Raw genomic sequence first — 24835 nt, 5'->3', positions numbered from 1 at the left:
AACGAAACATTCCTGATGTAGGTGTCGGGGCACTCACTCATCGCTGGTAATGAGAAGACCGACGGACTGGCTCGCCAAGGGTCTGGATCCACAATGGTGGGGCCAGAACCAGCTTTTGGCATCAGGCCATCCTCTTTTAAATCTACGCTGAAGGGTGAAATTGCAAGGACTCACGCAGTCGAGTGGAGAAATTTGAACTGTTGCCGGCAGCCGAAAATCCTTGTGAAAGAACCTGGGGTCGCCAGAGCGGCATTTTTGTTGTCGGTTAAGAAGTAGGACATGAAAACCCTAGGTGGGCTTTTAACGGGACACTGCTCCTTAAACTACTATATGGAAAAGATTGGGGTGGTGTTTTCGGCTATGAGCAGCCAATGTGAGGAAAAGGAGGGGACGGTTCTGCGCTTTTTATACAGCTGCCCGGCCTCCTCAAATCTCAGACGAAGACACATTGGTAAGGTTTTGGTCTACACACTCTCTGCTTCTGGAAAATGTTCTCAGACTCGTTAAAGCCTACGAAAGCCGTAGGCGGGAAGCCATTAACTAGGCGATTTACGGGGATAGTACAGTGGGCCTAACAATGACCTGAATGCTCGGAGCTGCGGTTTCTCCAGTAAACTAAACTAAAAACTACGAACGATGACGCGTAAGTGTGTTAACGCGCTACACTACACCAAGGGGTAAATGTCATATATATATATGCATATGGTGGGAGGAGTGTTCCCAACCCATCACGCGAAGTGCGTTCTTTATATCGCTCTGTCTTTTGAACACGATGGGGACGCACCTATCGTTTTTCACTCCTCTTTTGCATGTTTGCGGGCCTACCTTAGACTTAATGTAGAACGTTGTCACTCGTTGCATGCAAGGAGATTTATAGTTCCCAGCTTTCCACCAAATTTTGTATCAATAGGAGTAACCACTTCTAAGGACATTTTCTGTCTTTAATGAGGTTTTGCTTTCAATAACTTATATCATGTTTATGAACTGTACATAAGAGCACTAACAATACCCGGTAACCACTTTGGTCACGGTGCCCCGGGCCAGAGGTGAGGCAGCGTCCGCCCTGGACGAAACCGCAGGTTGTCTATATTTTTCTAAACATTTGGGCGCCAGTTTAAGCAGGAGATCGACGGATCACAAACAGACGGAGAAAACCTCTATCCAATTGGTCCGGTCTGCCATCAAGTGGATGGAGGACTCAGGACTCCTCACATCCTAAACAAAATTGAAGGGAACGAATGTTTCCGAATTGCGGTATATAGGGTAATTCAAAATATATAAAAGAAAAAGAAAGCCTCTAGTGATTTATATAAGCATGGATGTTACTGTTTAGACTTGGGGCCCTTATCGGATGTACTGGTAGTAAAATGTAAGGGACAGTTGCCTCACCCCAAATCTAATTTCTTATCTGAAAATAATCGAAAATTAACCAAGAAAGATTTACTCTATAAATGTACCGCAAATATCCAGATTGAAAATTTGTCTGATGTGGACAGAAGTGTGCCCTTCAACTACTACTTATATAGAAGTACACATACGAATAATATATTCAACGAATCAAATAAGCAGATATTATTGAATTGCTGAATGGTATCTGAAAATTCGTATGCAGTAAACTTCATATGTTCAGTTCATGGACGCCGCAAAGGCTGGTGGGATCGATTCCGATTTCGCACATTTTGCGATCTGCAAATTTGCTTCATGCAGTGAGGTGAGATGATGACCAAGGCTAATGTCACCTTGACTTTGCGAGTTATGGTATAGGTTCACGTTAATGTGCGATGTCATCTTTCGTATCGAATGGGGCTCGCCTCATACCAAATGAAAATTCATGCCTTTTCTGAACAACTGGCGATGAGGTAATATACTTGTGGAATTTATGCCAACTAATAAAATATTTTTATTTCCACTCACAACATCCAGCATCAACTTTTAGAACGCCAGATAGGCCAGAATCGAATGAAATAATTCTGCATCGTAAAAATGTAGTAAAATGACAATTAAAACGAAGAAAATAAGGAAGCCTAAACTACAACAGTTGGCTAGTTTCGACAATTTTTTATTTAATTAAAGTTCTTTTCTTGAAATAAATAAAATATCAGCAACCTTGACCAACGCAATATGATTGATACAGCAGAAGCCCATTTTTGCTTAATTGCGTTATCGTGGAAAATTATTCTTATTATACTTCAAGGTAGCACGCATATCATTAACTTAGTGGAATTTTTTGTCAACGTTCTTATATAAAAACATCTGAGAGCTGTCAAGGTTCTACAGATTCGAAAACTATATGGCTATTGATTGAGATTGAAGCTTTTGACTACAAGTTTTCTGTAACCTTTAGATCTACCTATTGAATTGTCTAAATGAGTCAATTAACGAAATTGTGAAACTTATGTTTTCACGTTCAATCCTCCCCAATTAATTCATATTTATATCCATCCTAGATAAAATAGGTCTGGAAAGTAGATACAAATTCGATCGATTAAAGTTATCATGAGCGATATAAGATTATTTTCACAACTACAAACTACCCAACATTAAAACAGTTAGTGGGAAATCCGCAGGGACAACGCCTTGGGACGTTTCTCTTGGATGATGAAAGTAACACGAACTCTATCATAGATTTCTTTTATAGGCCTTAACTCAATTTATTATAAAAGAGATTGTGGGTATACTATTGTTACTCTGAAAGCATCTAATTTCACAAATACAAGGCAATTACAAATATTGAAGGGAATGAAAATGTAATAGAGGAAGTCGCAGATTCGCCACTGCAATCCTCCTCTCCCTCGCGGTTAAAGGGTAATATAGATCCCCGGGCGAAACGTGGATTGGTACCCACGATGAAGCATAAAACCTGTGAGGCGCCTGTTGAACCAACAGTGCTACTACCAAACCTTTCCTCCACCTCCACGTGGTGATCGCTGGGAGTTCTTTCTTAATGAAAAACTGCAGATGGAGAAGGATGAAGGCGAGTCTCTCGCTCCTAAAAACGTAACAATTTATACCAACTGGTACTGTAGGTTGGTGGTTGGATAGGGCTGACAACCTTACACGGAAAACCGAAGTTACGAGGTCACGGAAGGAGCCTCGGACAGGACGGATTTTACAACGATGAACCCGGCAGCGAAAACAGAACAATGATTTGCGCATTTTCTCATGGAACGTGCGCTCTCTGTACAGACCGGATACTGCTCAGTAGTTAGTCGATACCCTGTCCTTATATAAGGCTGATTCAAAAGTTGTTGGAAGCACCTGGTTTGCGTGGAAAGTGGTCCACAAACATACGTGGGCCTCTTCAAATGGAACCACAAACTCAAATTGACCACGTGTTCATTGATCGCCGTTACCTCAGCCTTGATGAATGTCACAACCTATAGCGGGCCAATATAGACTCATTGCCATAGTGCTCCGAGCTCGAATACAACACGCCCATAATCTCCTCTGATAATCAGATGAGAATGAATAATTAAGCCATCCACAACAAAGTCCTCTGTAACACCTATAAGGAGGAAACCAACTGATTCGTGAACTCGAAAATTACAGGGAGCAAATGCACCAGGCGTGGAGGTTTTACCAACAAGCAGGATGAAGCCTTATACATCTCGATACTCATCCTGCTGAGACAAAGAGGGAAATCTGATTTCCCACAGAACGGGCATATTGGAGCGATGGATTGCGTATTTTGATAAATTGCTCAACAACCAAAATATCGGCAAGTTGGAGGTCCCGCCTACTGAAGACGACGGACAAACGCTTCCACCACTAAGCATGGAAGAAACAGTTCGTGTAATTCATCGCTTTAAAAACACCATAAGTCGCTAGGAGTTAATGGAATTATAACCGAATTGGTTAAATATTGGATCGGCCAACTACACCAAACGGTTCGTAAACTTATGCTCAAGGTATGGGACAGCGAATCAATGCCTGACGACTGACAAAAATGCATTATCATATATAAAAAGTGGGATATCACGCAGTGCAACAATTGTAGAGGTATCACGTTGCTGAGTATCATTTATAAGATATTTTCCGCTATCTTGCTAGGCCGGATAGTCCCATACGTTCAGAACATCATTGGTCTATACCAAAGAGGCACTCCAGGCAAATCAGCAATGGTTCAGATTATCTCTTTGCGACATGCGATGTTCGAATATGGCCATAAGTTGCACCATCTTTTCATTCACTTTAAGGTCGCCTATCACAGCATAGCCAGGGTAAAATTGTATACGCCCATGAGGGAATTCGGTATCCCGACAAAATTGATAGGACTGACTAGGGTGACTCTGACCAATGTGCGATGCCAGATAAAAGCAGCAAGATCACTCTGGAGACCATTCAACATCAACATCAACATCGTCGACCTCAACGAAAATATCCGAAAAGGCCTACTCCAGGCTGGAACTATTGAGAGTCACATTTTCCAATATATTACTAACGAGAACAGAAACAGGCTCGTTGGATTCGCTTGCAGCAGAAACATGACAATCTCATCGACTTGTTTCCCTCACCTCAGGATTCATAAGAAAACATAGAACTGGCAGGCTGAACTGAACGTGGATGGTGGGCCTTCGAGGAACATATCTTACATTTTGTGCTGAGTTTAAGGGGGCCTCTTCATACATGTAAAAGCGGGGTGTAAATGTTTGTTTTTTCATCCGATAATATCATGTGGGGTATCAAATGAAACAACTCAACAAGTACTTTGTTAAAATGATCTTATTTCTAATATTGAGTGAAACATAGGGGAATAAGGCTCAAAATTCGTTGCCTAAAAATTAAAACAGGTCTCGTCTTCGGAACCTCATCATCATCAACGGCGCAACAACCGGTATCTGGTCTAGGCCTGCCTTAATAAGGAACTCCAGACATCCCGGTTTTGCGCCGAGGTCCACCAATTCGATATCCCTAAAAGCTGTCTGGCGTCCTGACCCACGCCATCGCTCCATATTAGGCAGGGTCTGCCTCATCTTCTTTTTCTACCATAGATATTGCCCTTATAGACTTTCCGGGTGGGATCATTCTCATCCATACGGATTAAGTGACCCGCCCACCATTACCTATTGAGCCGGATTTTATCCACAACCGGACGGTCATGGTATCACTCATAGATTTCGTCATTGTGTAGGCTACGGAATCGTCCGTCCCCATGTAGGAGGCCAAAAATTCTTCGGAGGATTTTTCTCTCGAACGCAATTTTTCTTGCTGAGAACCCAAGTTTTCGAGGAATACATGAGGACTGGCAAGATCGTAGTCTTGTACAGTAAGAGCTTTGACCCTATGGTGAGACGTTTCGAGCGGAACAGTCTTTGTAAGCTGAAATAGGCTCTGTTGGCTGACAACAACCGTGCGCGGATTTCATCATCGTAGTTGTTATCGGTTGTGATTTTCGACCCTAGATAGGAGAAATTGTCAACTGTCTCAAAGTTGTATTCTCCTATCCTTATTCTTCTTCGTGTTTGACCAGTGCGGTTTGATGTTGTTGGTTGATTCGTCTTCGGTGCTGACGTTGCCACCATATATTTTGTCTTGCCTTCATTGATGTGCAGCCCAAGATCTCGCGCTAGTCGCCGCCTGCTCGATCTGGATGAAGGCAGTTTGTACGTCTCGGGTGGTTCTTCCCATGATGTCGATATCGTCAGCATAGGCCAGTAGTTGGGTGGACTTGAAGAGGATCATATCTCTTGCATTTACCTCAGCATCACGGATCACTTTCTCGAGGGCCAGGTTAAAGAGGACGCATGATAGCGCATCCCCTTGTCGTAGACCGTTGTTGATGTCGAATGGTCTTGAGAGTGATCCTGCTGCTTTTATCTGGCCTCGCACATTGGTCAGGGTCAGCCTAGTCAGTCTTATTAATTTTGTCGGGATACCGAATTCTCCCACGGCCGTGTACAGTTTTACCCTGGCTATGCTATCATAGGCGGCTTTAAAGTCGATGAACAGATAGTGCAACTGTTGTCCATATTCCAACAGTTTTTCCATCGCTTGCCGCAGAGAGAAAATCTGATCTGTTGCTGATTTGCCTGGAGTGAAGCCTCTTTGGTATGGGCCAATGATGTTCTGGGCGTATGGGGCTATCCGGCCTAGCAAGCCCTGCCTATCCAACCGAATTTACGGAGGAACATTCTATATTGTTAGCTATGTACGAATTGAATAAAAAACATAAGGAATTCGACGGTGAATGTAATTGTAAACAGCATATATATTTAAAATTTAAAATTAATTGATTTAGATTTGTTCTAGTTATGAGTTCAGCCAACTTAAAAAGTGTAGTTTCGAGGAAAACGCTATTAACGTTTTCGATTCGCTCCCATTGCCTTAAAAGGGGTCGCGCCAAAATTAGAAATGAAAGTATTGGACATTTTCCCCGCATTCAGTGAAAAACAAAACGGCAAACCGAAAGCTAGACGCTTCAGGTATGAAACGTTTTATGTATTTCTTTTATTAAGAGATTTGAGTGTGCATTTGTCCCATTAGTATGTAGCACGTAATATGTGCGTATATTATGTGAAAATAACCACTTTCAAGTGATATTGACATTCATAGTCTTGAATTTTCTGAGAAGCCACAGTTTTGACCTACTATAACTTTATTAGTAATGGTACGATTTTCACCAAATTTGGCAGGATCACGCTTTATACCTATAGCCTATATTGCTGCAAAATTTCGTAATCCTAGGGTTTTCCTGTCAATTACTAAAAATTTTAGTAATGTACTATTATTAACTTTATTTGAAAAGGTATCGGTATAGAGGGTATTTCGGAGCTTAGGCACCATATAGTGGCAGCCCCCTGATTTTTTTCAGATTTTTTGGTTGGGTAGTTTCTGAGAATGGGTCCGTTAAAGAAATGATCGCTTTCAACGCCCCGCACTATTCACCTTTCCAAAAAATGTCAAAACTAAGACCGGCTTTGAAAAGTACAAACCGAGGCCTTTCATTTGATACCCCATGTGACTATATTTGATGAAAAAAAAATTACACCCCCTTTTGCATGTATGGGGACCTCCCCTTAAATTTAACGTAAAAGGATGTAATTCACTGTATGCAAGGGCGTTCACAGTTGCCATCTTTCCACCAAATTTAGTATCAATCGCTATAACCGTTTCCGAGAAAAATGCGTGTGACGGACAGACAGACAGACGGACACACAGTAAACCGATTTTTATAAGGTTTTATTTTACACAAAATCTTAAAAAGAAATAGATTTTCTTTCATTTTCATAATGGCCGTCCAAAACTTCATGAACAGAGTGGCAGCAGGACTCCAGGCAAGAACTAATCTATTGCAGCAGACAATCTTATTATAGATACGGGGAAAATAAAAAAGGCCCAATATTTCGAGAAGCTACTCAACGCCACAACACATTGAAAGAACGAAGGCCGTACAGTCCTATTCCACAACATACACCAATCCTATCACTCTTGACTGAAAGAATTCGGAGGTTGAAAGCTTTAATGACTGGACTAGTACTACAATAATCGGAACAAGGCTCGAAGCCTTCTCAAAAAATATTGTTTGTGAATATCGCAGAGGATTTAAATATGGAAATTCAACGATTGATCATATTTTTGTCAGTGAAATAGATGTGGAGAAATGTCGAAGCAAATCAAATCTGAATTTAAAGTTTCAGCAAAGCTGACTAGACTCCAACTTAGCGCGTAAAGATGCAAAGTCCGCTAACAAGAGTAAATTTGCCACTTTTGAAACAGTACAATGTTTATTTTCCACTGAAGAGAAGAAGGAAGTGAATGATTACCGAAATTATGTTTGCATTATAACCCAACGTTCAACAAACCAGGCTTCAGGCGAAACGTGGGTCTATGAATACGACATGCAATCCAGACAGAAAGGCGAATAGATGAAGAGCGACATACGAATGAATTGAGACTGAATAATAATTACAATAGCGAAAAACGAAAGGACTTGTAGGCAAACAGCAAGGACCGTAGAGTAAAAATCTGGACACGGGCCTCCCTAATATCCCTTTCTTTAAATTTATACTCCGGGCCCGGGGAGAATTCCCCCTTTGCCATCCCCTCACGTCGGGCCTGCAAACACTTCATGGATTTCGTACCACGATGACACACCGTCGCATAATGTCGTCATTATTCACGAATTGTTAAGAAAAACATCCATGACAGCCGCAATTCGAACCCGGAGCAACGAGATTGAGAGGCTGACGTTCTGCACGTACAAAACATTGAGCGAACTAATTTGCTGTACTCGAAGAACCCCAAGAAAGCGTGCTGACAGTGCAGTTTTCGGTGACGGCAACGGTATGTTGAACATGCTAAATGCATTAGCGCTGAAATCATTCGACAAACTACTCCCCGGTCATGAATTTAGTGGATGTTACTGAACAAGAGGTTCGACCAGCTATAAACAGGCGCCGTGTGCGCTAAATTGCTTTGCGTGCAGAGTTTGTGTTTGTGCCTAAAATTGATAAGGCTTAGCACCCCGTAAATACAACACTAATTACTTGATTATCAGCACTCTATAAATTCATAACGTTCATTAATAGTAGCATAATCGAAATCCTAGGTCTGAATTGCATTGATAACCGACAAAGCTTTTGGCGACAATCATCGAAGGGTGGTATACCACCTTATCAGTGCGTTCATCTAAAAGTACCGAACCAGTACCTCAGGCTTCATGCCCATACAAACAATCATTTTCCAAGGGGACAGATATAGTCCTCTTTGGCTCTGTATCGCACTCAATCCCTCTCATGATAACTGAGCCTGGTTTTGCAATTAAATATGGCTTACGTGCTGAGTGAAACTGATACAGAAATTTTTCGGGGAAGAGTAAAATAAGCTCACTAAATGCGTTCTCTATCGTTTCACTGGAATATACATTCAGAATATTGTCGTGGGCGAAGACCAATCTGGACAACCTACAGCGTCGTATACGGGGTGGTAAATCCAAATTGCGAATGAATGATCCAAGTTCTGCCGTGGAACGGATTAATCATGAACCAAGCAAATCCCTCTCCATGCGCCCGCTTCAAAAGCAGATTATGAGCAGACTCCATTTAGCTCAAAGGATCGATCTTTTAATCCTCTGAATGGAGTGACGTCATACCAGGAACCGGTCGATGAGTGGAAGTAATTTCCATTGGCAGGCGTTCGCCAATCTCCATTTGTCGAGCGGATGCTCTTTGATGAGACGGAGGGATTTATGTGACCGATCCAGGGCAGCAACAGCAGGCTACCAGCCGTGCTTATACAAAGCTGATAATGAAAAGGCGGATGATGGGCAGTGCAAAAGGTGTTGGTGGTTCGACGTTAGAGACATTAGAAAATTTCATTCCTTACTGAATTGTGATCAAATCAATCAAAGAAATTTTGTATATCGAGAGGGTGGTTTTAGTTTCCACAATATTGTATCTAAATTCCCCACAACTTGCGCAGGCTTTCTGGGACGCTCGCAAAGTCTGGTACAACCATGCGGAAGTACTGAAAATGTATTCGATGATGTTGTGGCGCGGCAGGATTCGCGGCATTCGAAATTTATTTTTACCACCGTGTTTACTGACCTAAAGTAAAATTTCAATTAACTTATCAATAAAACAAATGCTGGCGACTGCTGAGCAGGCGGCGATGGCGGAGTATTCTGCTCCCGCGTCCGAAAACTGTAAAGGATTTGCGAAGGTTCTTGGGCATGCTAAACTTCTATCGTCGTTTCCTGCCCAAGGCCGCCCAACACCAGTCTGGCCCCAAAACTAACTAACTGGTCTGAAGAGGCTGTCCGCGCGTTCAATATATTTCGACAACAACTGGCTGAAGCTACACTCTTGGCATTGCCTCTGCAAGATGCACCTCTAGCCGTTTTTGTTGATGCCTCTGACATCGCAATAGGTGCCGCTCTTCACCAAAAGGTGAATCACGTCGGGGTTACCAATTTATAATGTATTTAATATATTATAGTTATATATATTTAATAATTTCTTGATAAATTCGATACATAATAATTACAAATTAATTATTCTTGTTAGTCGTTTCTTTTTTTTCTTAAATTACAGTTATATTACATAATTAATAAAACTGATTATATTTATTTTGATGTGGCGCGGCAGGATTCGCGGTATTCGAAATTTATTTCGAATGTAGCGAATACCAGCGGACAGATGACGCCACCGGCGCTCTCCACTCAGTTTAGAGCTCACCACAGGAGTGGAGAGCAGGCGGTGGAAGAGTGCCATTAGTAGGCGGCGGAATGACAAAAAATAATGGCGAGTCTTCCGTCAGCCGTCAAATATAATCAAATTTATTAATTATGTAATATAACTGTAATTTAACAAAAAAAGAAACGACTAACAAGAATAATTAATTTGTAATTATAATGTATCGAATTTATCATGAAATTATTAAATATATATAACTATAATATATTAAATGCATTATAATGTGGGGATGCTGGTAGGATCGTCTCGGCTACCACCTTCAAAGCCATTCGATATTTTTTAAGGTAGGTAGGACTATCCGCACTAATTGCTTGGTACTCCGAGCTAGTGTTAGGTGAAATTCATCAACAACCAAGATTGTGGCAATCCAAGACAGTTCTAATAAAAATTTGTAAGAATAAATGAATTCTTGAATTGGTGAAATTTTGGCTTACATATCTGCAATGCAACGGAGAAAAATAGTGACAAAATGATATTCTAAAAAGGGAAGAGACCCGTCGATAAACGCTTAATTTAGTATTTATTCAGCATTGAAATTGTAAGAAAACTTTGAACGAATTTTCCTCATGAGCATCTATTCGGGATCTTGAAAAATAATCCTGAAAATCAGAATTTCATTTTGAACTGCTATAATTTGTTATCAGAATGTTTTTTGCCAATTAATGCGGTTCAAACGATAAGAACGCTTTTACAGATTATTTCCTTATTAACTTCTCGTTTTAATAGTCATATGCCTCTCAAAATTACTCGTGAAGTGTGTAAGATTTCGTCGTCTCTAAGATTTTTTGTAACTCGGCAAATAGGAATGCTTGTATATCAAATGCTAGATTTCATATAGGGGCAACATCTTGAATTTCATCCCGGTTTTCGGTGGAAAGGTTTTGAAAACAAGGCGGTTTGTCTTGATTATTTGGTAATTTAACAAGATTAATATGTGTTTCAAAAATAACTTGTTTAAATCACCCTTTTGATGCTTCGTCCATGATTTTTGATAGTCACATAGTTGCATGTAAAATTTGTTGATTACGGACTCAATTGTTTTTGGACCAAGTGTGTGACACAGGCTGAATCGAGTACACAAAACCCTAACTATAGCTCGGCTTTTTACTAACAAGTGAAGTTGCAGTTGCTGTACTGCTCATGTTTTAAAAATGTTAATGATGTTGCAATTCCAGTTCGTTGGCAATGCAAATTCTACTAAGAATTTAGTTACTGTGGTGTGTATAGAACGAATAATCAGTTTATATGTTCGAAAAACAAGAAACATAAAACCAACATAATTAAATATTCTAATTAATAAAGAAATCCCCTAAAAAAAAACCCCAAATTCTGGTTTACTCAATCATTAATTTCACTATGTACGTCATCATGTTTTTCTCATGCAAAAACAACAAAAAAGAGAGTGGAGCAAACGTGTTGGATGGTTTTATCTATTGGCTTATCATTCTAAGTAGCAATAAACATCGGAAATTTGATAACATCAACTGTGCACTAAAATATACATAACTATCACCAAATATATTTGCATGTAACAAACACAAGCCAAAACATGTTCGGGTAGAATGAGAAAAAACGGAAACATTTATTTACCTTCCTAAAATATCTGGAAGCAGATTTATTATTAGAACATCTGCAAAACGCTCACTTTCTTTTCACAAGCTTCTTTATTTGTATAATAAATTTTATTCTTATTCGCACACAACTCGAAACTGCGTCTCGGATTCACTAAAAGATTTCCACATGCACGTATAGAACGCAAGACGGTTCATTCAATTAGAATAATTCACTATGAAAAGGTGTCACGATTACTCTAGTAGGCCAGTTCCTTTTGGAACTTTCGCACTCAGAAATAAGACCCTGCATACACTAAGCACTCACTGGTAGGTTCCCATGCAACCGCGCGCACTCACCTACGCTGGTTTGGACGCCGAAATCGGACTGAACGCCTGAAAGCTTCTCCAAGTGGTTTTAGGTGAGCCCTAATAGGCCCGACTTCATATAGTTGATATCAACAAGTGTCGTTTCTAGATAACAACAATCCAAGCTAAGTCTGCTACTTGCGATAGTCGCAAGTCCGCTATTTCGCTGAGCAAAGAGCAAACGCAAGTGATTATTCCGCGGGAGTTTCGCCAGAAGGCATCAAGCGGGCTTAGATACCCAAACATCTATTCTCGCCGCGTCTGATCGTTAGACTATCTTAGCAATCAGCTGACGATTGCAGGCCGCCGACTGGAAATCGGCAGCATTGTTAAATTTGATGCTGATCCAGCTTCTCATGCGTGAATCTTTTCAGAAACATTGCATGCGTATGTTGCGATGTTTTACGTGAGCTAAGTCTGGTATCTTTAAAATTGTTCATTCGATTCTTTATCGATGTTTTTAAGGTATCGGAAACACTTTTGGCAATGGCTGGGGAAAAATCCTTGGAAGACATCCAGATGACTAACAGTAGTTTGAGATTTGCATCTATTTGACAAGCAACTACTTAAACCACAATCAATTTCTACAGAATTAATTAGTAAGCCCATCATTAATAGGTGAAGTATATCCACTGACAGCTCATAAAAAAGCCGATTTCATCTTATCCTTACCCTTAATCTTTCTTCGCCAAAAATCAAACAAGTCGGGAAACCGGAAGCTAGACGCTTCAGGTATGAAAGGTTTTGTATATTTCTTTTATAAAGAAATTTGGGCGTGCATTTGTCCCATTAGCATGTAGCACGTAAAAATATGCATATATTATGTGAAAATAGCCACTTTCAAGTGATATTGACATTCATAGTCTCGAATTTGCAGAGAAGCGACAGTTTTGACCTAGTATTACTTTGTTAGTAATAGTGCGATTTTTACCAAATTTTGCAGGATCATGCTCTATGCTGTAGCCTATATATTATTATTATTATTATTTCCGAGTTATCACAATCTCGGCAGATGCCGGATTTTACCTAATACTAGCACTAAGTGCCAAGCATTTAGGCTCGGACGATCCTACCTACTTAAAAACTAAAGGGGCACTGGTGGTGGTAGCCGGTGGTAGGTCAGTGGGAGAATCCGTCGAGTACCCCCCGCAACATCGAGCACGTATGCAGAATGGTGTACTTCTGCATGGTTTGAACCAGACTGTGCGAAAGTCCCAGGACATCAAGGGAAGCCGTCAGGGATTTAGGTACAATACCTGTAGCTGACAATATTATGGGAACTACAACCACCCGCTCGAGACGCCAAATTTCTTTGATTTCACGAGCCAATGGCTCATAGTTCACCTTCTTTTCCACGTATTTCCGTTCAATGTTGCTATTATGGGGGATAGCAACATCAATAATATACGCGGAGCGACCCGTCTTGTCAACTAGCAGTACGTCAGGCTTGTTGTGTGCGGTATGGCGATCAGTCAGAACTTGCCGGTCCCAATACATGCTGTAAGCAGAACTATCAAGTACTGCTTGCGGCTCATATCGGTAAACCGGACATGTTCCCGTGATCAGCCCATGCTTATATGCAAGGTTTTGATGGATAACCTTACATACAGCATTATGCCTGGTGATGTATTGCACCGGTGCCATAACAGTACAGCCAGAAATGAGATGGTCCAGCGTCTCTAACGCCGAACCACACATTCTGCACTGGTCGTTCTCCACCCGTTCTTTCATGATGAGCTTTTTATAAGCTCGGGTAGCGACCACGCCATCCTGAATGGCACACATGAACCCCTCCGTCTCAGCAAAGAGCTCCCCAGCACACAGCCACCTGTTCGACAGATGCAAATCGACAAATGGCTGCCAAAGACAATTCACGTGTTTACCGTGCATTGCCTTCGACTTCCATTCATCGATCCGCTCTTGGTCCGACTTCACCCCACTCAGAGGATTGAAAGATCGATCCTTCAAGTTAAGTGGAGTCAGTCCACAGTCTGCCTTACAGACAGCCGCATGCAAGGGACTCGCCTACTCTTTGCTGTAAAAATAAGCGCGCAGCGAGTCGACTTGGCGATGATGTTGTGCCGCCACGTCAACCACGCCCCTACCTCCGATGTCACGAGGCAGGTTCATCCGCTCCACGGCAGACTTTGGATGATGAATTCGGAATTTGGACATAGTTATCCGTATCCGCCGCTAGACGTTCCCCAGATCGGTCTTCGTCCACGGCAATATTTCGAATGCATAAGCCAGTGAAGGGATAGCGAATACATTCAACGCGCTCATTTTATTCTTCCCCGAGAGATGCGATTTCAGCACCAGCTTTACACGTCGCAGGAATTCGGACAGCAAAGCTTCCTTCAGATCACCAACTCGAGCATGGGTTCCTTGCAGAATTCCTAGGTACTTGTAGAAGTCTGTCTCGGTCATAGCTTCGATGTGGAGGTCACCAATGCTATGTCCGGCATGCGGCTCGTGATTACCTTTGCGGATGGCTTGGATTCGATACTTGTCTAATCCAAACTCCATCCGAATATCACGACTGAAAATGTCTATTATTCGCAACAGACTTTTAAGATGGTTGTCAGTACCAGCATACAGCTTCATGTCATCTAAGTACATCAAGTGTGTCAGTTAGCACGTAGGCCAGACTTTATTGCAAAACCATGCCCTCTAGCATCATTCAGTAGCCATGAAAGGGGGTTCAGTGCCATACAAAACCAAAGGGGACTCAACGAATCCCCCTGGAAGATGCCCCTCCGTATACGGATGGGCTCTGAGGTATTGGCACCCTCAGATGTACGCACCGATAAGGTGATATGCCACCCTTCCATGACTGTCGCCAAAAACTTTATTAGTTTCGGATCAATGCGATACAGATGTAGGACGTCGATTAGCCAGGTATGCGGAACGCTATCAAAAGCCTTGGCATAATCGATATAGGAACTAAAGAGGTTTCTTTGGCCTCTAGGTGCTTGTCCTACAACTACCGAGTCGATAATGAGTTGCTCTTTGCAACCCCTTGACCCAACTCGGCAGCCCTTCTGCTCCTCGGACAGAATGTTGTTGGTTTCGAGGTGCGCATTGATCATTCCACTAATAATGAACGTGATGAATTTGTAAAGGGTTGGTAAGCAAATGATCGGTCTTGTGTCTGCGGGGTCCTGCACCGTGTCCTTCTTAGGGATAAGGTAGGTAATCCCCGCAGTGAGGAAAGGTGGAAATTCCTCTGGCCGACTCATGACCTCATTTATACTGCGTGCCAACCGACTGTGTATGCTGGTAAATTTCTTATACCAGAAATTCCGCATACCACCCGATCCAGAACTGGGCCCCTCCAGTTCTTCGAGATGTTTATGGCTCGTCGAACTTTCTCTTCGGTAACATCCGCAAAATTCATGCCAGGTGTATTGGCATGGCGGGTGCCTTCGGCGGTGATCCACTTAGCATGCTCAGCATGCTGGGCAGGTAACCCCCAAAGTCCACCCCAATACTCTTTCGCTTCCGTCACCGAGAACTGTATTGTCTGGGCGCTCTGTTGGGATTCGTTGAGGGATCTGAAAAAGCTCCGCTGGTTCCTCGCGTATGTTGCATTCTGGACACGTTTGGAATAACTTTCGCCATACCATCGTAACCGACTGCATATGATAGAAAGTTTCTGTTTTAGTGTGCCCAGAATTTCAACAACGGGTGTCTCACAGGGGGATGGCATAGTTCCGGTAAACCCTCTGCACTTTATTTCTCACCCGTCGGCTGGCATTGCCAGTGCTGATCTGAATCAGTCTAGCAATGTCCTGCCTTAGTGAGTCCCGCCGACGTTCCAGACGAATTTTCCATGGTGGATCTCTCAGGTCACTCAAACCAATAACACGAAAGCGAATCTTCTGACCGTGTAATCTGATAGCCGCAACTGCACCACAATACACAAGTGATTGTAGTTGCAGCAGCGACATATCAGCAAACAGTCGAGATGCAATCGCATCATTGATTTGAGATAGAATTCTCGGAGTTGCTGGAGATGCATAGAGCCTGGGATAACCTCTATGCAAAGGATCCATATCCGGGAATTCTTTACACGCTTTTTGGAATTCGTCTCGAACCTCAGCGGAAACCTCAGCTGGACGGTGGAGAAGAGTGCTTCGGCGAATACTGAAACTGTTACCTGCAGTGGGGCGTGGTGTTGTTAATGCCGCCGCCTCTGCCCCCATCGACTCTCGGTCACCAGTTTCCCCGATGACTTCAAGTCGAACACGCTCCCTGATGGTGGCCGGGATTGTGTCGCTGCGAGTAATAAAGCGGTACTGGTCTGCGACTCGCTGCACAGTCACGTGCGCGAATTGCGGGAAACGCTCGACGAATCTCTGTTGCAACAAGGGGCGGTAAGATGTTGTACCCGCCCCCGCCGTTATTTCGTAGTAGGAGCGGATGATGAAGAGGTTTATTTCTTCAGTCCATTTCATCCGCTTCCTACTCGAACCTGCTGAAGTGGTCGCCACAGATTGTGGCGAAACAGCTGCAGCAGGCGGAGCTGTGCTCCTGGTCGTCGTGGCGCCTAGACGTCGAACCGCCCCACGACTAGCGGTTTCGACGCCGTGCTGTCCATTACGAGAGCCCAACCCAGTCACCAAGTCAGACGACTCCCGCCGGTTATCCATACCAGACCTTAAATTTCTCCTTCTTCTCATTTTTGATGGTGCATTTTATCCCTAGCTGCTAGGTGTTGAGATAGCTTCCTTAGTGAGTAATCTGCAAGACTGCAAAGTTCCTGCAGTTTCCTCACCTACCCCCTGAGACGCTGCGGTGGCGTACAGCCATTCAGACTGAAGCTATCCATCCCTCCTCCTTTCACAACCGGGCTTGGGACCGGCTTCGGCGGGGTTTATTATTATTATTCATCTGCAGGAGAGAGCAGAGTGGATTAACGAGGCTGCGGTAGCAAAGACTTGACAGCTGGTTCTTCTATAAAAACGCGACAACTTGGTTGTTGTCACGAATCCTGAAGTTCTATCCAGGAGATGACAGGAGAGTTTGAACCATTGGCGGCCATTACTATGGTAGCCAGGAGAAGCAGATTAGCGTTGTAAAACTTTGTCCCTTGTCGATCGAGCTTGCAAATGAGCCGAAGATTATTCCGGCGTCAAAGAAAGTGAATAATGAGAAACGGAAAGTGCCTATGTCATCTTGTGCGGCACGCAACCTGGAAAGTAACTATTATGCTCCTGCCTTTCGGAATAATATTCGCTCACAACATATCTATGGGTAATTATTAAATATGGAGGTGCTGGATATCACGCCAAAAAGCTTGATCAAGGTAATCTAAAATTGCATGTCAGTTTTATAGTTGAGGCTACGCTGGAAAACCATCAGGATTTAGGTTCAGTTTTGGACATGCCAAGAAAGGTTTGTTCGGATATTGAAGCGTTAAGTCAAACAACCCGCTGCCATTTTGCATTCAAAGCTGCTGAATATACCAACTAGGTTCAAAAGAGGATTACTGGAGAAGGTATTGACATCTGTAATTGGAGCCAAAGACAAAGACTACGGCAACATCAATACTCTCCGGCATGATAAACTTACAATGGTACAAACACTGGCCCAACAGAATCTGTTGCTGAACAAGTGGATAGAAGCTTACAATTATGCAAGCGCGCATAAGTTAAAGGAATTTGCTAAGTAAATGAATAAGGTAATCAAATCAGTGAACAGCATGGGCAAATAGTATAAGCTCAATCTTGGGCAGTCTAGGCATTCAGGCCATATCTACGAGCTGGGTATTAAGTATGAGAAGTTGACCGCTGCACTATGGAGACATGGGACTATTCTGGACCAGATCGGTCCACACACCGGACCATAGACAAACAGTTCACTGTTCCTCACACCTTGAAGCTTTCAACTAAATAATTATTTCGGTATACGGGTCAATTTTCCAGCTGGCCAAAACCTAGAGTTTTAGGGACAGGGAAATGCAGAAAAAAGCACATATATGTAGATATATAAGTTGAGGAAGAGGGTAAAGCATAAAGTAATACTGGGGGGAGTTCACACAGAAAATCAAAAACCGTGAGAGCACACGGGACAGATAGTCTTTATGCATTTAGATTTTTACTTTAATCCGAAATAACTGATCAAATTTTGCATGGCTTTCCTGTAGTTTTTGCTTTTTGTCTGCCGGAAACATTCTCAAACTAGTTTTACTAGACATGTGCCGGAGATTATTCTATGGAATGATTCATGTTTATGCCTATTATGAAATAAATTTAAATATTCATTAAGATATAACTGGAAAACTATCATTCAAATATAAGGTTCAAATTCTTGGTTATCCTTGGGAGAAGCTGATTTGAAATCAAAATTGTCAATTTCTTCCGCATCTAGTCAGGGAAGTTCTACAAATATTGATTTCAGAAGAGTTCAATTTCTTCCCGCCATTGCAATCAAGGTTTGATACCGGTTTTAGATACACTAAATTAACGGGAAAGTTAAGTCTTCTGCAACTATTTTGAACTCCTGTTAATATTACCCCGATACCCGTTATCGGCAGTTGTTTCTAGAGTCATCTAATCGCTACGGATAAATTTACATGAATATCTTTCAAATCTAATCATATATGCCTAATTTTATTAGATTGTTAAGCTACCACGAAGATGTAAACATTGTCCATAAACGATGACCTCCCTCAATATAAAGACACAAACACCTTTTTCAAGGTCATTAACATTTTTCATGCTCAGACTAAAATCAGGTTTTTGATCCAATGCGTGCAATATTTGTTTTCTCAATTACGAGTTTACCTGTGCATAAGTATCATCAAAAAAAATCTCGCCAAAACAAGCTGTTCATGGAGTCGTAATGGGGTTGATAAAGCTGATTTTACGATGCAAGGAATTCATTCCGGTTTTGGAAACAATTAATGCTTGCATACTAAATGTATAGGATTTATCCAAGCAATTCATAAGAATCATTCTTGGTTGATTTGTGAATGATGTGCTCCTTCTCTATAATAAAAATGTTCTAAGAAAGATTAACACGCGCCTAAGATATTTTTAATGTGTTTATATAAGTTCCAAATTGAAAAATATGTTATATCAGACTATTACTGGAAAACATGCTTTGGCAGAAATAAATACAAATGAAAACAAATTGGTAAATCTACTTTAATCCTCTGCCCATTTTTCCCGGGAGTGGCGGCAAAATATCATTTCTCGAAGGTGGTAACAACAAAATTTACGAATTACATCGACGAGAATTAAAGTTAATAGCAATTAAACTTGACATTGCTTTAAGAACGGTCATGGAATAGTTCTTGCGAACAGAGCAACGAACTCCCAATTTTTTTTCTTTATAAAACAAAACATTAGAATCGGTACGATAGTTGTCTACCACTCTTACCCAATTTTCTTGAAAACTGTTATGTATCTTCAGACAGAATGCCATCGCAGTGGCGAGGGTGAGGTTTAGGAAGACTGTTAAAAGACGGTAATAACATTTTCTGAGACGAATCTATGTAATAAACCGGTTACTTCGAGTTCCGACAATCCTATCTTAAATCAATGATGAAAATGCGACATCGAATGTGCCGTCATCATTTGTTGATTATGTTTCAGTTGCGGCTGCCAGGTCGCAAGATATATGGAACCACGCCCACGGGTCATCGTTCACATTTTCCCGAAATGCACTTCAGCTCCTTCCAGAACTTCCCCAGAAGCTTGCACTCTTCCTCTATTTTTCTCGTCATGTGTTCATGAGGCGACCCACTTGTCGGTCATTTTGAAATAGTGAATTCTACTGCATAGCGTAGGAATTGTCGCCCTTCCTTAATGTGTTACCTCTCCCCTGCTATTCCCCAGTTTTGATCAACACGGTGATAACTGGCCTGCGCGCCGACGAAAGTCTTCGTTAGAAACTGTGTCAGGCAAATGCACCACCCCAATGATACGTCACAGACAAATGCCAACAAAGGCTTGGAGCTATTATGTAACAAAGATCATTTTTCATATGTTACTACCATATACATGGTAAGACTCGATCTAATTTTAATCAAAACCATTAAAAATAGTGCAAAATGGCTGAAAATTTCCTCCTTACAAGACAAAAAGCAAGAAGTTGTGATACAATGTGAAGACACCGATGAAGTGGCGGACCACTCGGTTTTCAAGAGCACGCAAAGAGCAACTACAAGATTATCGGCTGGAGCAGCGTTCAAACCGCTGGCGGCTGGTAAAGTAAAAATAAGTTGTGCCGTTTGCCGACTCAGAGAGAAAGTGCCAATTAGCGCTGCCTTGAATTTGGCGAAATGCACCGGTGACGGAGAAGGTCATACATTCAGGAAGTGGAGGGCTGCACTTAAATGTATGCTTTCCAAGGGGAAAAAGGTCGTCGACAGTCGACACGTTGTAGGCAGCAGCAGACGCCCAGTCTTTAGGAGAGCCTTGGATGCAATGAAGAAATAAGCTTGATACAAATCAACCCCAACTACTGTGAGGCAACGCAAGATCTACAATAATAGTGCTGTCTGGGCTATAGATGTAGCTGGCAAGGCGGCAATATGGGCGTGTGGAAATCAAGCCACCCAAGAAGTGATGGAGTTTCTGGAAGTTGGATTCGTCAAGGCGGAAATAGTTAGCATCTACATTTAGAGTTGTTTTGCTCCACCACGCACAACGATAACAGAATTCGAGGAAATACAAGGTATGCTGGTGTCCGATGAAAGTAGTACCCCGAAATCATAACGGGTGATTCCCACTCCAGAGCCGTGTATTGGGGAAGTCAAATTACTAACAGAAGGGACCTTATTCTGTTCGAGGCTTTCGCGGAACTAGACTTAGTGCCTGGAAATACACTTTTCGAGGGACAGGGTCGGGCTCAATAGTGGGATTTGACATATGTATATGAGTACCATATTGGCGAGTAGAATGGTCTGCTTTGTCACTCAGCACTACACTCATACCGACCACCAAGCAATTTTGATCCAGGTCGAAAACGGACCATGCAAGATCTGGGGTTCCCGCGGAGTTGGAAATCAGGGCTAGTCCGTGTTTGAAGGTCATAGGGCTCAGTTTTAAGTCCTCCCGTTTCGAATGTGATGTATAATGGGGTCCTTGTGTTTCCCATAGCAAAGGAGGCCACGATAATCACGTTCACAGATGATTTCGCCCTGATTGTCGTCGCAAAAGAACCTGATGTGGTTGAAGTCTACGCTAACGAACCATTTAGCGCCATAAAAGTGAAGTTCTCTCCGAGAAAAGGAGAATTAATCTACCTGATACAGAATATCAAAAGGCGCCAAGGCGGGAGTCGTTGGGAAAGTAGCAGCAATGGTGGGACGACTTCTAAAGAGGTTGCTGGATTCTGATTCCCTATATTCAGGAGTGAGCAAGATTAACTATCACCTGACCTAATTTCTGTTAGGCCATGGTAGTTACAAGAAGTATTTATAACGACTCAGGTTGGATAATTCTCCCTTTTACCCTGAATATGGTTGCACACCTCAAGACCCGCAATATGTCATGTTTTACTTCCCATGATTTTACTCAGGGTTGCCTGGAAAATTCTCTGTAAATCAACATAAGCCCGCAGAACATAATTGATGAAATGCTGAAATCGGAAGCAAACTGGTGCATTGTGAACTTCGCAATCAAAATGATTCAGGCAAAACCTGTAAGGCGCTGAAAGCGAAAGCGCAGTCGTCCCAGCGAGGGAATGCTTTACGGCGGTTTTGTGGAGAAGAAGAAAGTGGTTTTCATGGGTGAGAATTCTACCCACTACTGCGGACTGACGCGACAGTATCTTTCTAAGATTTTCACCTTCACCCAAAAAAAAAGAGACGGACAGACGGAAAGGCAGACCGTCGCCGATTTTAATAATATTTTGTTTTCAACAAAATCTTAAAAATTAACTATGTTTTGTATCTATTTCAATGCTCTTCTTCTGCCTTATAGACAAGACTTCCAATGTAGGGAGAAAAATTCTTTTTATGGACAGTTGCACTTCAGAAGAAGCTTTTTAAAAATGGCAATATTTTTCCGGCCCGCAGTAAATCAAAATGTTATTCATTTTATTCAGCAAAATATTGAAGAACTACTGTAATATAAGGCAGATATCTTTAAACATTTACATATAATTTGTCAGCACTGTCTGTTATTCTTGTGTGAGGCAACATCCATTAGGATAAAACTAATCTGCGAAATCAGTTTCTGCTTTCTATAACAACAGATTGTTAATAATGGACACCTTAAAAGCAATGACTAATGAAATTCTGGTTGAATTCGGGACTTGCTACAAAAAGATATAGGCAGCTTAAAACAAAAAGCTTTTGATTCTTTCATGAAATAAACAGGAATTGGCTGACCTTAAGTGTTATTGAAAGTGCCTTGTTACAACTAACGAAAACAAATTTTGGAATGTTATTCAACAGATACATTGTCAGAAACTTAAAAATCTGCGAGCTCGGGCAATAACTAGGTGAATTATTGATATATCATTTTTAAGGAATATTTCAAAAGCGAATAATCGACATAAAATAATTTGTGTTTGCAGACATAAATAAATCGAAGTTCTTCGGGGCTATCACTTATCAGTTTCAATCGTATTTTTCTATAGTTAAAAATATACCACCCTCATGCGTAGGTAAACTTGACACTTTCCCAACTGATTTCAGTTTAATTAACCAAATAAATTTACAAGTTTCTTGCCGTCGATAAACTGTTCCAATAATTATCAAGCTTAGAATTGGAAAGCATTCAACAAGTGCTGTATTGTCCCTTGAATACATACCCCGTTTTTCATGAACAGAATTGCTGTAATAAACTCAGAAAAAGGAATTGAAATATTCTTGTAAAAAGTTTTGTTGGTGGTGTCTGGTTAAATCAAGTTCAAGGCCAAGGTCGCAAGTAAATAAATGCGATTTATAGCAACAAAATTCATTTTTGTCGAAGCTTTGTATAAAAACAAAATGTTATTAAACTCGATTTACTGTCTGTCTGTCTCTCTGTCTGTCTCCCTGTCCCACACACACATCACGGCTACGCCGATTCAAATGAAATGTGGTAAACATAAAACCAAGATGCATGGAATGATATAGTTAGTAATACTGTATTACTTTATTTTCAAAATTTACTGAAATACGCAGTTTAGCTTAGCCCTTAAGTTCATCCTAAAAGGAAAAAAAATATTAAAGGGACTTTTCACAGTCAGCAATTTTTTTTTCATTTATAAATAAATTCGATAAAATATAGTCTCAGATATCATCCCTCAAAGTTTCAAATCGGAACCCACAATAGTTTTTTTTTTTTTGAATTTTTTGTGTAAGCAATTCAGGAAGTTTCAAGGAAAGATGTTGAAAAGAAAACAGTTATACCTATTGACACGAACTTTAATAGGAAGGTTGAAACTGTTAACGCCCAGGAGTCAGCGACGTGCCTTTATAGTAAACAATTCCAAACTGCTTGACTTGACTTTAGTCCAGATTCGTTGTTTAAAACTGTATCAAATCACCAAATATTCGCGTGAAACATTGGATACTATGAAGATCTGATCACGCCACACATTTTCCAACAGAAACATTGCGCTAAAATTGGTCCGGTCCAGCATTAAGTTGATGCGGACTTAGGACCCCATCATTCTCAAAACGAATATTTCAGCTAAAATTGTCGTTTTCTCTTTATAGGAACGAAGTCAAGCAGACACACAATTGCTTGAGTTGGACGTTGCTTTAATAAAATTTCACAGATATGCTGACCTACATAGATGAATGTGGATAGTTCGTATTAATTGTATGTTGACAGAAGTGGGTTTGGTTAGTTTATGTATGATTCATCATCAACGGCGCAACAACCGGTATCTGGTCTAGTCCTGCCTTAATAAGGAACTCCAGACATCCCGGTTTGGCGCCGAGTTCCACCAATTCGATATCCCTAAAAGCTGGTTGGCGTCCTGACCTACGCTATCACTCCATCTTAGGCAGGGTCTGCCTCGTCTTCTTTTTCAATCATAGATATTGCCCTTATACACTTTCCGGGTGGGATCATTCTCATCCATACGGATTAAATGACCCGCCCAACGTAACCTATTGAGCCGGATTTTATCCACAACCGGACGATCATGGTATCGCTCATAGATTTCGTCATTGTGTAGGCCACGGAATCGTCCATCCTCATGTAAGGGGCCAAAAATTCTTCGGAGGATTCTTCTCTCGCACGCGGCCAAGAGTTCGCAATTTTTCTTGCTAAGAACCCAAGTTTCCGAGGAATACATGAGGACTGGCAAGATCATAGTCTTGTACAGTAAGAGCTTTGACCCTATGGTGAGACGTTTCGAGCGGAACAGTCTTTGTAAGCTGAAATAGGCTCTGTTGGCAGACAACAACCGTGCGCGAATTTTATCATCGTAGCTGTTATCGGTTGTGATTTTCGACCCTAGATAGGAGAAATTGTCAACGGTATTCTCCTATCCTTATTCTTCCCGTTTGACCAGTGCGGTTTAATGTTGCTGGTTGATTCGTCTTCGGTGCTGATGTTGCCACCATATATTTTGTCTTGCCTTCATTGATGTGCAGCTCAAGATCTCGCGCCGCCTGCTCGATTTGGATGAAGGCAGTTTGTACGTCTCGGGTCGTTCTTCCCATGATGTCGATATCGTCAGCATAGGCCGGTAGTTGGGTGGACTTAAAGAGGATCGTACCTCTTGCATTTACCTCAGCATCACGGATCACTTTCTCGAGGGCCAGGT

At 41.7% G+C, this 24835-nt stretch overlaps 1 protein-coding gene across 2 annotated transcripts in view; it reads right to left on the bottom strand.

The window, feature by feature from the left end:
- Nucleotides 1-12356, bottom strand: part of LOC119661467 (ATP-binding cassette sub-family G member 1) — a 186971-nt gene extending 174615 nt beyond the window's left edge. For both annotated transcript variants that reach the window (XM_038070828.1, XM_038070829.1), the window contains exon 1: nt 11784-12356. The gene's annotated coding sequence lies outside the window, so the exon portion shown is untranslated. The remainder of the gene's footprint in view (nt 1-11783) is intronic.
- Nucleotides 12357-24835: the final 12479 nt, after the last annotated feature.

This window comes from Hermetia illucens, chromosome 1 (genome assembly GCF_905115235.1).
Source record: "Hermetia illucens chromosome 1, iHerIll2.2.curated.20191125, whole genome shotgun sequence".
Lineage (NCBI taxonomy): Eukaryota > Metazoa > Arthropoda > Insecta > Diptera > Stratiomyidae > Hermetia > Hermetia illucens.
Note: the sequence above shows the minus strand (reverse complement) of the source record. Positions and strands in the feature narration are given on the sequence as shown.